The sequence below is a fragment of the Trematomus bernacchii genome, unplaced genomic scaffold (genome assembly GCF_902827165.1).
Source record: "Trematomus bernacchii unplaced genomic scaffold, fTreBer1.1, whole genome shotgun sequence".
Classification (NCBI taxonomy): domain Eukaryota; kingdom Metazoa; phylum Chordata; class Actinopteri; order Perciformes; family Nototheniidae; genus Trematomus; species Trematomus bernacchii.
Window position 1 is genome coordinate 1,006,513 of NW_022987584.1, and position 14,914 is coordinate 1,021,426.

Consider the following 14,914-nt stretch of genomic DNA (forward strand, 5'->3'; position numbering starts at 1 on the left):
TTTGTTTACAAATACAGACTGCTAGCTCTGAAGCTAACTTTAGCATGTGGCTAAACCCTGAGCTGTAGCTGGACCCTAACTCTCTGTGGTTCATATCTATCTTAATGCAAGTTTACCGGGACATTAGAAGGTTTACATACCGTAAGAAACCCAGGGATTATGGTGTGAATCCGGAGATAAAGTCTCTGCTTTCTCTCGTTTCTAAGCTACGATCCTTCTCCTTCTTCTGTCGCCATGGTGACCGGGTACATCGTGTCGCGTGACAAACAGCGCTTTCCCGCTGGCAGTTGGACTGTACCATTGTGTGGGGAGACTGGACTATACCAACTCGGGTAAATCTGTTAGAAATATAAAAAACGAATTTTGGACAAAGACAAATATAAAGACAATTATTATCTTTCAAGGAAACGTGTTAAGATATTTTTAATTACCCTTAATGTAGATGTTATGCCAAATTATTCTTTACAGCCTTTAAGAGGATAGTGTGCTGGACTTCGAATCAGAGGGTAGCAAGTTCGAGTCCCACTGCAGTCAGCATGTCGTTGTGTCCCTGAGACACTTCTCCTCAAATTGCTCCTGTGGGGGTTGTCCACATAGTACTGAATGTATGTAAGTCGGTTTGGATAAAAGCGTCTAACAAATGACATGTAATAATAATTAAGAGGCACATATTTAACTTTCTACTACACTATATTTAGTTGTGTAGTGCCGAGAGAAGGGAGTCGGAGGCGGTGCATCGAAGGTGCAAAGTTGGTTTTATTCAGCAGCAGAAAACCACATGTTGCCGGCTTGAAGCCCGGGAAGCAAAGAGGAAGAAGCAAGGAGGGCACACAATAAGTACAGTCAACAACATATATGTCCGTGCAGAAACAATACCCCCAACCTGTAGTTCCATGAGTGAATTATGATAAACAGTGATAAACAGCGATCACTACAGTTGATAGATTTAATATTCAAACTATACACACAATATTAAAGCTATGTTCACATTGATTAATCGATTTCTGAGTAATTATATTATATTATAATATTTATGATTCAGGGATGGGCTATTCTATTGAACGAGTACTTTTACTTTTAGTACTGTAAGTACTTTGGTGCTTTCACTGTTTAATACACAACTTTTATTGACTGACATATTTCTTGTTACGTACTGGTACCGACAAGTTAAAATAAATACAGAATGAAACGATGTACAAGTGTGTTTCTTCAGGAATAGAGTATACAATGGGCAGAATTGACAAACCCATGCATTGTATTTTAAGAGATATGATATGACAAAGTTGTAAATATTTACATGTTTATTACAAAAGCATGTTTCTCAAACCCAGCAGACAGAACATAGAGCTGGTTGTTATGGTGTTTTTTAATACAATACCTGCTTTTTAGTACTGATACCAAAAGAAAAGCAAAGAAAAATGTGTTTTATTTAACAAAGAATATGTAAGATTTCTAAATACACAAAGAGATGTTGGTGTAAATCAGGATCGATCTGATCAGAGTAAATAAATTACAAGTCTGACAGGGAATTTAAAAAGCTTTTAACAGTCCAACACTTCATATTTTAGTGTGTGATCATGTGTTCTTATATCAGTTCATCAACAGTCAGTTCGTCCAGTTTTTTAATCACTTCCACTATCTCTATCTCTTCTTCTTCTTCCTCCTCCTCCTCCTCCTCCTCCTCCTTCCTCCACGAGTCCGGCGAAGAAGTCGTTTTCTCCGTGATCAGCTGATCGTGGGCGCTGCTCACCAGGAAACGGGAGTCCCAGGATTTTGTTGATTTCCTCGACGGGTTCTCCGCCATGTTGCCCGATGCACCCGATGACCCGGTTGGGAAAGAGGTTCACGGCTCTGATGGAGGAAGGAGAGACATTTATATATAAGCATTCAATAAGGGTGAGGAATCAGGCTTATTGGTACAAGAGTGGTGGCCAACCAGGACAACACATTCACTTCATTTCATTGTTATTGGTTCCGTTCAACAAATATTTACAAATCATGTCTCTATAAACACACTGACCCGAAAAGGAGCAGGGAGAAGGAAATGATCTGATAGTACCATGCCCCTTTCTCTAAATAAAGAAATACATTGAAACAGATGGTCTGTCCTTCATATTTAAAATCCAAAGCAACTTGGATTGTCTCAGAACTAAAGGGTTGTTGGACTATACATTCATGAAGAAACCCATTCAGGGCCACAATAACATCATATTGGACCATTTAAAGAGCATTTTGGTCCAAGTTATAGCATCAAGAAACCAGTTCATGATCCAAGAGTCATTCAGTTCTACCATTAAAAATAGTTTGGACTACTTGAAGATGCGTAACCATCTCAAGCCATGATGACATCAGCTCAGACCATTACAAGCTGATTATTTGTATCATTTTAGAAAAGAAAGAAACCAGTATATGGAACCAAGATCATGTCTGACCATTACAACCAATTCTTCAGATTACAGCAGCATTGTTAAAAGAATACCTTGTACAACAAAAACGCCCATTGGACTACTAAAAGACCACCATGGATCTGGAACACTGGAAAAAGTGTAACGACTGTGTCATTTAATCAAAATACTTTTTTTAAGTGGTCTAATTAAAGGTGGGGTAGGTAAGTTTGGAGACACCAGCTCGAGTGCGCTAGAATGTGAAAATACACAGCCGGAAAAACTCTGCCACTTCCTTACAGAGCCCCTCCTCCAACACACACGAACGCGCACATGACCAATGAGGGCACGAGATAAGTTTGTGCACAGATGGAAGGCTGACAGGCAAGTGGCGATTCTTTGTGGTGTCGGTTTGACTAGTGAAAAGTTTAAATAGTTGCAAATGTTATATTGGTTTCACATGAGGTATTTGTATGTGGCTATGGGTTAGCAAGTTTAGCCACGTGTTAGCTAGTTTTTAAGCAGTTTAACCAGGTCATCTTCATAAATGTATCATGCATGGGGCGAACTGACTAGTGAAAAGGTTGAGTTGTTGCGAACGTCATTTATTTATGTATATATATATATATACCTGTTGACGAGCAAACCGTGCCAGTCTGCTCTGTGCCTGGGTGTGGTCTGATCAAGGCCCGGGCTGGTGTGCTCCGACACACACAAACCACACACACACACACACACACACACACACACACACACACACACACACACACACACACACACACACACACACACACACACACACACACACACACACACACACACACACACACACACACACACACACACACACACACACACACACACACACACACACACACACACACACACACACATACACACACACACACATACCACACATTGGTGACTGAGTGGCATGGGCCTTTGGAGTAAAAACGAGAGAGTGTTTAATTCAAGCTTGTTTATGAACAGGGGCTGGGGCCGTCGGGGGCTAAACAGAGCACATGGTACAACGCTAACTTCATCAGCATCGCATGTCTTCATTAAAAAAAATGCATTTAAAATACGTGTTCCGCTCATAAAAAACACTGCAGCATATTAAATACACTAACAGCCAGACCCCAGCCAGCGTTAGAGCAACACACTCTCACTCCATAAACGTCCAGGAGCGACGCTTGGTCAGGGTCCATTGATAGGTTTTAGTGTACAATGCTTTTGTCACGTTCTCCCCTTCAATTCTGAGAAACAAGTCGTTCTCTATGAGTTTTGGATGGCCGAAGACACTACATTACCCACAATCCTTGTTTCTCAGAATCTAAGGGGAAAACGTGACAAAAGCATTGCACACTAAAACCTATCAATGTCGTTTAATTAACAAGATAATCTGGTGTTTCTGAGTTGTTGAGTAGTGGAGATATCTCTGTCAAATCAATCCACAGTAAGGGGAATACTTACTTCCGGGTGTACAATTCTCCGTTATCCAATGGGAATGGACGCTCACATTGCCTTTAACAGCCTCCGACACAAACGAATGCCGTGCTTCCCTGAGCGTAAAATCCCGCCTCCGATGGGAATACATTGCAATCAGTTGAAAGCTCTTTGCGTCCCTTTATGAAGCTGAAGGAGCCTCGGAGCGTCCCAACTGCACGCCTCGGGACCCTGACCAAGCGTCGCTCCTGGACGATCAGGACCCTGACCAAGCGTCGCTCCTGCACGCCACGGGACCCTGACCAAGCGTCGCTCCTGGACGCTCAGGACCCTGACCAAGCGTCGCTCCTGGACGCTCAGGACCCTGACCAAGCGTCGCTCCTGGACGCTTAGGGAGTGAGAGTGTGTTGGTTAGAGATGTTTATACTTTTGGCGAGCCGTTATTAAAGCTCCGGGAGCGCTATAGTTATGTGGCTGAAGGTGTATCTCTGCTCTGCAGCAACCCGCACTCGGACCACGCCGCTCCGGAGAGTGGGCTGTAAACAGTGGGGACGGGGGGAAACAAACAACCCGCTGCCCGTCTTGTTAACCATGCTTTGAGGGTGTGTGCTTTATGCTGGGTTAACATCGTTTAAATACACCTTATTTATGTATTTCCTTTGTGTTTACTGGTTTGCTGTTTCCGCTGAAGGTCACAATTTATGCTGATTTGGTAAGTTCCAAAATGAACTGTATGTAGTTTTCATGTACGTTTAAAAAGGAATGACAAACCCAAAATGGAGACTTACTCTACTCTAATCTCAAGTGATAATATATCTAGGCAATCATTTGCTCTGTCATTCCAGGCATGTCACTATTGTAAGAGAGACGTTTGCTTTCAGTGTATCATTGCACTATTACTAATAGTTGTTTATGTTCTTGTTTGTTCTAGTTCCTTTGGGGCTGCCTGACATGACCGTGAAAACGCCAGCCAAGTTGAGAATTATTGTGAATCCCGATGACTCCAGGAAGCTAGTTCTGCCTAATGGCATCCCAGAGACAATCGAGCAGCTTACTGATGAAGTCAGGAAAGTGTGTGGAGGTTTTAGAATGCAATATCAAGACAGAGACGTTGGAGATGCACTAGTCAACCTGACATCCACTGCTGACCTTGAAGATTTGACAACTATCAAGGTCATCCCAATGCCTGATGATGGTGTCCAAGAATACATCTTTACCGTCGTTGAAGAAGCAGTGTCTGCTCAATCAGACGATACTGACATCTTGTCCACACCCTCCAGCTCAGGCTCTACAAGAACTCGTATCTGGTTGAAATGATTGAACTGACACAAAAGGCCAACCTTGTTCAAAGATTGCAATGCTAGTGATTGAACTGCATTTTTCGTTGCTTAATTGTTGTGGCCTCTGTATGTTTCATTTGAAGATAAAAAAGAATGTGACTTCACAGATTCTGGCAATGCTACTTGAACCCTTCTTAATGTCCAAAGATATCTTGTTTTTTAACCAACTGCTTTTTGACCAACTGCAGCAAATGGATTTATTTGTTAGCGCTTTTACAGGTGCTCAAAGTCGCTTTACAGAGATAGTGAAAAGAAAAGTCATTTATTGCTTTTATTTAAATGTTGGTAATTTGACTGTTTATAAGGTCAATATAGCTAAAACTCCTGGCAGTCTAATCTTAAAGGTCCCATGAAAATTCAGTCTCTGCCGGGTCCATGTTTTATGGCCAGATAATTCTGTTAGGGCTGGGTCAAAAGTTCAGGACCTACTATGGCAGAGACCAGATGGATTCAGTCTTTTAACAAGGTTTACTCTTCAACAAAAACAGCAAGAGAAAATCACACTAAACGAGATACTACGACGTTCAGCTCTACCGAGTGAGACGGAGTTATCTGGCACTGGAGTGTGAACATGACCAGGGTTTTATGGAGGAGTTGATTAGATGGTGCTCCTCATTGTGAACCAGCTGCGCCTTCTAACGATCACCACACTGCACAGGAGAGAGAGAGAGAAGAAGAGAGGAGGAGGAGAAAGCAAAACACCTAAACCATAACACTGTCCAGGAAATATGCCCAAATCAACAAAAACTGCGAGCCGGCAGGCAAGACGGTCCGCTTCTGAAACGCTTCTGAAACGCGCCTGGTAGGGTATGACGCCGGAGGAGGCCGGACCAAAACCTCGGCGCAGCCGTAACGCGGCGCAGACGGACCCGGTGGAATCTAGGGGTTAGAGTTTTACTCGCTACAGGGTGCACTTTGAGGGTTTGTGACTCTGCAGACCGTTCACATGCAGAAACACCTTCATAACACAAGGGGACGGGTCATAACCGTAAAAGCATGACATGGGACCTTTAATGTTAGCTAATAGCAAAGGTAGCTAACGTTAAATAAAAACACCATGCCATTCATGTTATAAGAGCTTTTCTGAAATGAATTGAAAATGTTTAAATGCTTATTAAAAACATGTTAACAATGTCACAAATGATAAGTAACTGTCACGAAATGCATATGTACTGTTTCTGGTTTTGAACGTTTCTGAACATACAGCCATCATGTGGTGTCCTTTTTCTCAACCAAGGCTTATTTGAACTGGTCAAATATGCAGTCTTGATCAAACACAAATCAAGATTCTGTTACTGTACTGTTTATTTCTGCCCTCAAAAGTTTTCTGAAACGTATTTTAGTGCACTATTTAGCTGTAATTTGAGATCGTTTTTATAACAGACGGACGCCATTTTCAAATCAAATCAAATCAAATCAAGTTTTTTTATATAGCACATTTTTAAACGATTTTTTCGAGCCAAAGTGCTGTACATATAATAAAAAAATACCCTACAGTAAAGACACTTTACAGCAAATACAACAGCACAGTTTGTTCAGAATATCAGTATGAGAAAACGACACCCTCTGTCCTTAGACCCTCTGTCCTTAGACCCTCTGTCCTTAGACCCTCTGTCCTTAGACCCTCACATCGTACAAGGAAACACTTCCAGAGAAACCCACAGTTTAAAGGGAACATGGGAGAAACCTCAGGGAGAGCAACAGAGGAGGGATCCCTCTCCCAGGACGGACAGACGTGCAATAGATGCCGTGTGTAAATCCAAGAGATAATACATTTCACAGCTTTTCATTTGAATTTTAATACATTTTGTGATTAACTTCAAGCGGAATCTTTCCAAACTCGGATAAAACTGTAAAAATATGCAGTGCTGATCAAACATGAATAACAGTTAGTTGTATAGATAGATAGTTATATAGTTAGGTAGATTGTTTTCACATTTGTGTACATATATCCGGATGCGCCAAAATGTCCAATGCCCCTACCAGGATTGTCATTTTGAAACCAGTGACATTTAATTCCCACAAAAGGAGGAACCAGGATGGCAGACAGAGGCAGAGCCAGTTGCAGTTTAAGCCAGGAATTTTGATGAATACAGAAACATTTGATCAAACTGACCGGACTGAAAATGAAAGGGACATTCAAGACACAACAGATGTTGAAGAAGATGATTTGGTGGTAGATAATATCGATGACTTGTGTCGGAGTCGGGAGGGCTGATCATTTATTCCGGCAAATGACTCAGACCTACTAATTGACCTAACAGAAGTTATTGAGTCTACGTAAGTTTACTGCTTGGCTTAGATCCACCAACGTCAGCAAGATCTCACCTCTATTAACTCCTGAAGAACCAGGTTCAATGAACTGCTGTTTCAATTCAGACGACCCTCTCAATCTGTTGAAGCGATCCTGAAGGATTCTGATATCAGTAATGAGGTGTGGCCCTACCTAAGTGTGAGTGTGGCAGTGTGCAATCTCACCTTTGAAGCAGGAGAGGAGAGCGCAGATGTCTTTCAAGTTGTCCCAATCCAAAAGGTGGGATCAGTTTATTTGAAGAAAAATAGGTCCACACTTGAACAGGGTTTTTACCTTCTCTCGTTACAACATTATAATCATACTAAACATATCATGCTGTGATCATGTTCTAATGTGAAACTTTGATTCACAGTTTTACATTTATTACACTAAATTGTAACTTCAACTGCCCAATTCAGTTGTGACATTTAAAATCTCCCGACAGAATTTAGAGGCATCTCCTCATAAATGACCGGTGATAATAAAAAGCACATTCAAACTTTCATTCACCAAATCAGTTCATTTGCTCATTTCCACATTCGTATACTTCAACTAGTCCCGCATGAATTCAGAGGACCTTTCCTCACAGGTGGCAGGGTACTAACTTTCAACAAACATCAATTCATTCCACTCATTTCACAAAGAAATTCACTCAGCATTCAACAAAGAAATTCGAGAGATATTTACCAAGTTTGAGAGAACCTTACCGAGAACAAAACCCCAGCTCTCAGGGAGAGAGCTACCAGGGGACCCCCCCCCCCCCCCCTCTCTCGAGTCTGCTCCCTCTCCACCAGTGTCTTTATGCTCAAAAACAGGACAGAGAAACCTAAAGACCCCTCCTCCATACCCATATCTGTGGAAACTGGGCATCTGATGCACAGGACTGGACATGACCAGACATATTCTATGGCTCTGGCATAAGACACACCTTCCCATGTTTGTGTAAAAAGGTCATGACCCCTACTCTGCAGGACTTGCAAAATATTATTCTCGGCTATGACACAAAACCTTTTTCGGGCCTCAGTGTATTTCTCCTTAAGTCAGGAGTCCCCACCCCCTGTGTACTGCTGTGAGGGGAGAGAGAAGAAACGTCGGGTTACGTATTGTAACCCTTGTTATATAAACACACAGGCGGAGCCCTCTACTGGACTCTATGGGTACTACCTTATCATGCAAGCATTCACCTACTGAGATTTCTATAGACGTAGCCGGGGCGGGCCTACCTGAATGCGTGCGCATCTCACTTCCCTATAAAAGGAGGCCTCGCCTCCTGACCACCATCCTACACCACTCTTCAGCGAGCGGTATAGGACAGACAGTGCCCCCAAGGTAGAGGGCTCCGCCTGTGTTAATATAACGTCGGGTTACAATACGTAACCCGACGTTATATCTCTCACAGGCTCCGCCCTCTACTGGACTCTATGGGTACAGTGGGCGGAGCCCTGATGTATGCACGCACTGTCGTCCAGCACACCGTTCCACCTCACTGTCCCTGACCGGCTTTAGCAGCCACTGCGCCTCACTCACCTCTCCCTCGGTTGTAACCGTGGAGAAGTCCGGGCTGCGGCCGATAGAGCACACCCTGACGCGCTTGCCTCGCAAAAAAGTGTGCTCAAAAATAGTGCTGAGGACTCCCGTGCGTCTGCCCCTAGGCAGACAGGGAAAGTCCGCAGCCCTGTATGGGTTCACTATGCACTCTCCCTCCTGAGTCCCTAAAGAGCACGGGGAGAACGCAAGTGCCCCCTACGTCCCCCCTCAGCCACTGACCCTGTGCAGAGTGTGTAGGGACAATAATATGGAGGGCTCTCCCCCTCCTGCCCCCAGGCAGGTGAGGGGAGCCCTTCAGCCCTGTAAGGGCCCAGAGCGCATTACATCACCCCGCGACCCTCCAGGGGTCCGGAGAAATGTAAGCGCATTTACGCCCGGGGAGGGGGTCAGATGCCCACTGACCCACAGCCCCCCCCCTCCTCACCAGTCCTGTGTTGCCCCAGCAAGCACAGACGTTGAGAAAGAGCCAGACATATCCAAGAGATAAAACTTTATGAAGGGGCCTGGCGTTGACCAAGACGCCGCCGTGCATATATCCTCCACACTCACACCGCTGAATAAGGCTGTTGATGCAGCCACAGCTCGTGTGGAGTGCGCACGGACCCCATGGGACAGGCTCTCCCTGCCCGCTCGTAGGCGTGTGCAATGGTTTCACAAAGCCAGCCTGCCAGGCGTTTCTTGGACAGAGCTTTTCCAGTCACCCCGCCCCCGAAGCACACAAACAACTGTTCAGTGCGTCTCAGGGTAGCTGTGCGCTCTACATAATATGCTAATGCGCGCACCGGGCAGGAGGTGTAATTTAGCTTCTCTAGCCCCCCCATGGGGTGGAAGACTAAAACCCCCCAACTGAATAGCCCTCGACCTGAACACACTCCTTAGGCTTTTGGGCACAAAGGGGGGTTCGGTCTGAGTGTCGCCCCACTCTGGTCACCCCGAATCAATAAACAGCTCGGGTGCACCGACAGAGCGGTTAACTCGGACACTCTTTTGGCTGACGTTAAGGCAAGTAGCAACGCTGTCTTCCACGACAGTGCTTTCAGGGAGGAGAGCTCAAGAGGCTCAAAAGGCCCCGTGACCAAAGCCTCGAGCACCAGCAGCAGGTCCCACTGTGGGGCGGAGGCGTGCACCACCGGGCGCAGCCTCCTGACCCCCTGTAAAAACCGCAACATCAGTGGATGAGAGAAGGCTGACCTGCCGTTGAATCCCTCATGACAGGACGAGATGGCTGCTGCATACACCTTCACTGTGGAATGAGCAAGCCCTCTGTCCACCAGTAACTGTAAGAAGGATAAAATAGAGCCCAACTCCCAAGATAGGGGCTCTATTCCCCGCTCCTTACACCAATGCTGGAATCTCAGCCACTTTGGCCTGTAACAGGCTGTGGTGGATTCTGCTCTAGCTGCCTGGATAGACTGAATAACGCTGTCAGACAATCCACCCTGTCTCAGCCTGTCCCTCTCAGGAGCCAAGCCTGAAGAGGACGGCTCAGAGTGGGTAACGCCCCGATTGCACCTGCCTCTTGAGACATCGCCCCCCAGAACTGGGGGATCGCCCAGGGCTGGCCCACCTTCATCTGTGTCATTTCTGAGTACCACGGAGCCCCGACGCGATCCGGTGCCACCAGAATGACTGCCAGACGTTCTCAGCCTCACTCTCCCCAGGAGAGGGAGAATGAGACGCAGCGGTGGAAAGGCGTATAGCAGCTTTTTTGGCCATGGCTCGTGTGCAAACGCGTCCACCCCCAAAGGCGGGTCGTCGCTCAGGGCCATGGAGAACCACAGGGCACAGTGGCTGTTGTGCCGGCTGGCGAACAGGTCCACTTCCGCTCTCCCGAACTGGGCCCAGATCTGCTTCACACACCTCCGGGTGAAGCGTCCATTCGCCTGGCAGGGGGCCGCCCCTCGACATGAGGTCGGCCCCCCTGTTCTCCAGTCCCGGGATATGGAGGGCTCTCAGAGATAATACCACCTATGATGCCCATAACCACAGCCTCTCCGCTGTGGCCAACAAGGCGGCGGAGCGGACTCCGCCCTGCCTGTTGATATAAGCCACTGTGGTGCTGTTGTCGCTCCTGACCAATACATGTCTCCCTTGAATTAGGGGCATGAAATGTTGGAGGACTAACACTACTGCCCGTAGCTCTAGGGGTTGCTGTGTCGTGTTTCTGTTAGAGACCAGCGCCCACCTATAGCCCTCTTCAGGCAGGTCCCTCCCCATCCTGTTCTGGATGCGTCCGTGAACACTGTGATGTAGGAGGTTACCCGCCCCGTGGAGACCCCCTCCGGAGGTGCCCGGGAGACCCCCAGAACCGGAGGTTGCCCTCCACTGAGGGGGGGATGGTCACCAGCCGCCGTTTGTGCCTCTTGGGATCCAAACGCAGACTGGAAAACCACCTCTGCAGGCGGCGCATATGCAGTAACCCCAATGGGACCACAACGTGAGCAGCCGCCATGAGACCCAGAGACTGTACACCGCCCTGAGAAGGGACGTACGCCTGCTTTCTGACAGGGTGGCACGTAGCGCGTCTGCATCGAGCACCACTCCCAAATACAACGCCTGTTGGAGAGGTATGGGGGTGCTCTTTCCCCAATTGATCGCAAAGCCTAATTTGGTTAGGTGTGTGATCAATTGTGCTGTGCAAAACATTGCCTTTTCCCGGGACCCAGCCATGACTATGAGGTCGTCTATGTAAAAGAAAAACTCTCATACCCTGGGCGCGCAGCGGTTGAAGCGCTGTGGCCACACATTTGCTGAATGTGCGTGGGGATAGGGAGTAGCCGAACGGCAGTCTGTTGTACTCGTAGGCTATCCCTTGAAAGGCAAAACGCAGATACTTCCTGTGCTCTGGCACAATTTCCACATGAAAGTATGTGTCTTTCAGGTCGATGGTGGTGAACCAATCGCCCGGCTGCACTAGCCCCATTAACTGTTTGATAGTTAACATGCGAAATTTCCTGCGGCAAATGTGAAGATTCAGGCTGCGCAAATCTAGAATAGGTCTGAATTCCCCTGTCTTCTTGAAAACCAGGAAGTACATGGAATAAAACCCCTTTCCTTTTGCTGAGGATGCACCACAGACACTGCCTGTTTCTGCACCAAGCCTGAATCTCTGTTGAGAGGAAAACCCATCTCCTCCTGGGATGACAGAATTACCTCTCGCATGCCTCTGAATGGAGGTGGGACGCTGCAAAACTGGAGTGAATAACCCCGTTTCAGCGTCCTGTCCATCCACTCTGACAGTACACAGCTGAGTTTCCATTCCCCATAATATTGTTTAATGGACAAGCCCTTAGCTGTGGGCCGCAGCTATAAGCTGTGATACTCTCTGGTGACCCGTTCCCCGCCGCAAAATCCCCCGTGAAAGGAAGATTTGCCCATGGAGGGTCGACACAGAAAGGGCCGATTTTTTATTGAGGTCCCTGAACACACCGTCGCGCGCTCTTGTGTGAGCGCGCGCTCCACCCTAACGCTGTTCTCATTACCATGGTAACCAGCATTAACCGGAGTTTTTATTGACGTAATGTGTTCACCTGAGGTCCCTGAACGAACATCAGCAGGAGAGGACTCTTTCAAGTAGAGACACTACATACTGATATACACCTGAACATCAGCAGGAGAGGACTCTTTAAAGTAGAGACACTACATACTGATATACACCTGAACATCAGCAGGAGAGGACTCTTTAAAGTAGAGACACTACATACTGATACACCTGAACATCAGCAGGAGGGACTCTTTCATACATAGAGACGCTTTTGTTTGAAGTGATTTCAAAACAAAAGCACTCGTTTGCTTGGAACGTTGATAATATTATAAACAAGGGGAAACGAGGTGAATTTAGCGATCACAACGAAAACGGCCAAGACACACATTGAGCCCAGAAAATGAATGTTATTAAGGGCTGTAATATAATATAATAAGTCTATGTCTAAAATGGACAACATTGTTAGGAGATTTAAACTATACAGCGATTCTGCACTGCGGTCACTCAGCCGTCTCTCCACGTTGTTTTTTCAAATCAGCTGCTCTTCATTTTTTTTTTACAAATATTTTTTACCACAAGTTCTTAATAAAACTGACACTGTTGGACTCGGTATTAGTTTGCCTGCTACTAACAATACATTGAAGTACTTTTACTGTGTATTTTTTGAGAAATACCCTGTCAAAGTCCCCTCCTGAGAACAAAAGCAAGCCACTTCTGCTAAGTTTGATGAGGGAATTCTTTTTTGTTGTCATTAGTTCTTCGTGAGATTGATCCTGTTGGACTCAGTACTAGTGAAACCCCCACAAGTACTATGAAGTACTTTTACTGTGTAGTTACTTTATAAACTCTGAATCTTGTGGTGCTTGAAGAAATACAGACTGGTTAAGCCGGCCAGGTTATATATATGCCCTTTTTTGCAATATTTATTAAAATGTCACTAGTTATTTAAACAAACCACTATCTGAGGATAATACAAGCAACCATAAAACGCCCTTTATCTCGAGAGCCATTGAAGCCCATGAAGAATTTATCCTTCCACAAATCTTTTCATCTGCTGTATTAATAAAGTTGCCACGTGTTTTCAAATTCAAGTTAAGGCACTATCTGTGCAGAACATGAACCTTTTAACTGCCAGACCAAGAAAAAACTATGGAACAATTATTTGTTTGCATTTTTTTATCAAATGGGCCACAACTAACCACAAACACATTTCTTTTTTTTTGACTGACCACACAGTTTTGTTTTTTTGAGCCAGACTACCAACTGGTCGAGCTGGCCTTCTATGGTAAAAGTGCATTTTCAACAATCATCATACAGTACAGTATTTGTATGCATCAAACTCAAATAAAACACAAACTGAAATAAAAAATATTATTTTATGGAAAATTAGCAATATATAGATATATTCATAAAAGATAATAAATTATAATTGTAAAAAAAGGAAAAAAGTAATGTTAAGTGTTTTTCATAATAAAAAAAAGACTTGCTCATCTTACTGTAGCTGAATTGGCCTAACAAGAAACCACTGGCCTAACAGCAAATGTCTATATCCTGTGTTGGCCTAACTTGCTCATCTGTGTGCAACTTCGGGCTGAATGCCATGCATGAAAGCTGCTTTATGAATTATTATCACTCTTTCACTCTGAGAATCATAAGGCAGTACTAGATGTAGTAATATTACCACAAATCTAGCCATTTATTTACCATATTTTATTGAAAAACATCTCTGAAACTCTGAAAAAGTCATATTGCTAGTTTACCATAAAAGGCCAATTCGACCGGTTGGTTGAGCATATTTTCAAAAAAATAATTACACCCTTGTTAAAACTTTTTTTGTGCATCAAGTTATCTGATTATGTTCACTCAGTGCTCTGACACTAAAATATGTCAAAAATGACATGGTTACCTTACAAAAGTTGACCAAAAAGTGATTTCGTCAGCAGTGATTTTTAGCATGCCAACTTTCTCAGTGGAAGCTAGCTGAAGGGCTTTCTATTCGAACCACAGTGACATCTAGAGGTTGTTTTGTGCATAACATGTCAACCAAATTGTAGAGCTGGCTGAATCAGATGGAGTAAAACTTTTTTATTTATTTTTCAACAAGATATCAAGACACAAAATGAGCTCTACCAAATGGTGGCGCTGGCTGTTAAAGGGTTACAAATATTCTTCATTTGCAGTATTTTATTTAAAAGTGTTCAGAAAGACTGCATCAATGATATGCTATATATATATATATATATGAATATTTGTATTAACTTCAACCAAAGTCAATTTAAATAGCGGGCAAAAATGGGTTAATTGCCATGGATGTGGTGTTTGATATAGTTTACGTTCAATTTCAACTATTTTAGGCAGAAAAACGTCTATTGACTACGCTTTTTAATAATTTACTATTTAGAAAGGTTTTGTGAGAAAT

At 44.6% G+C, this 14,914-nt stretch overlaps 1 pseudogene; it reads left to right on the top strand.

Annotated features, from left to right (window-relative positions):
* The first annotated feature begins 4,298 nt into the window (after window positions 1-4,298).
* Window positions 4,299-14,914, top strand: part of LOC117480841 — a 13,748-nt pseudogene continuing 3,132 nt past the window's right edge.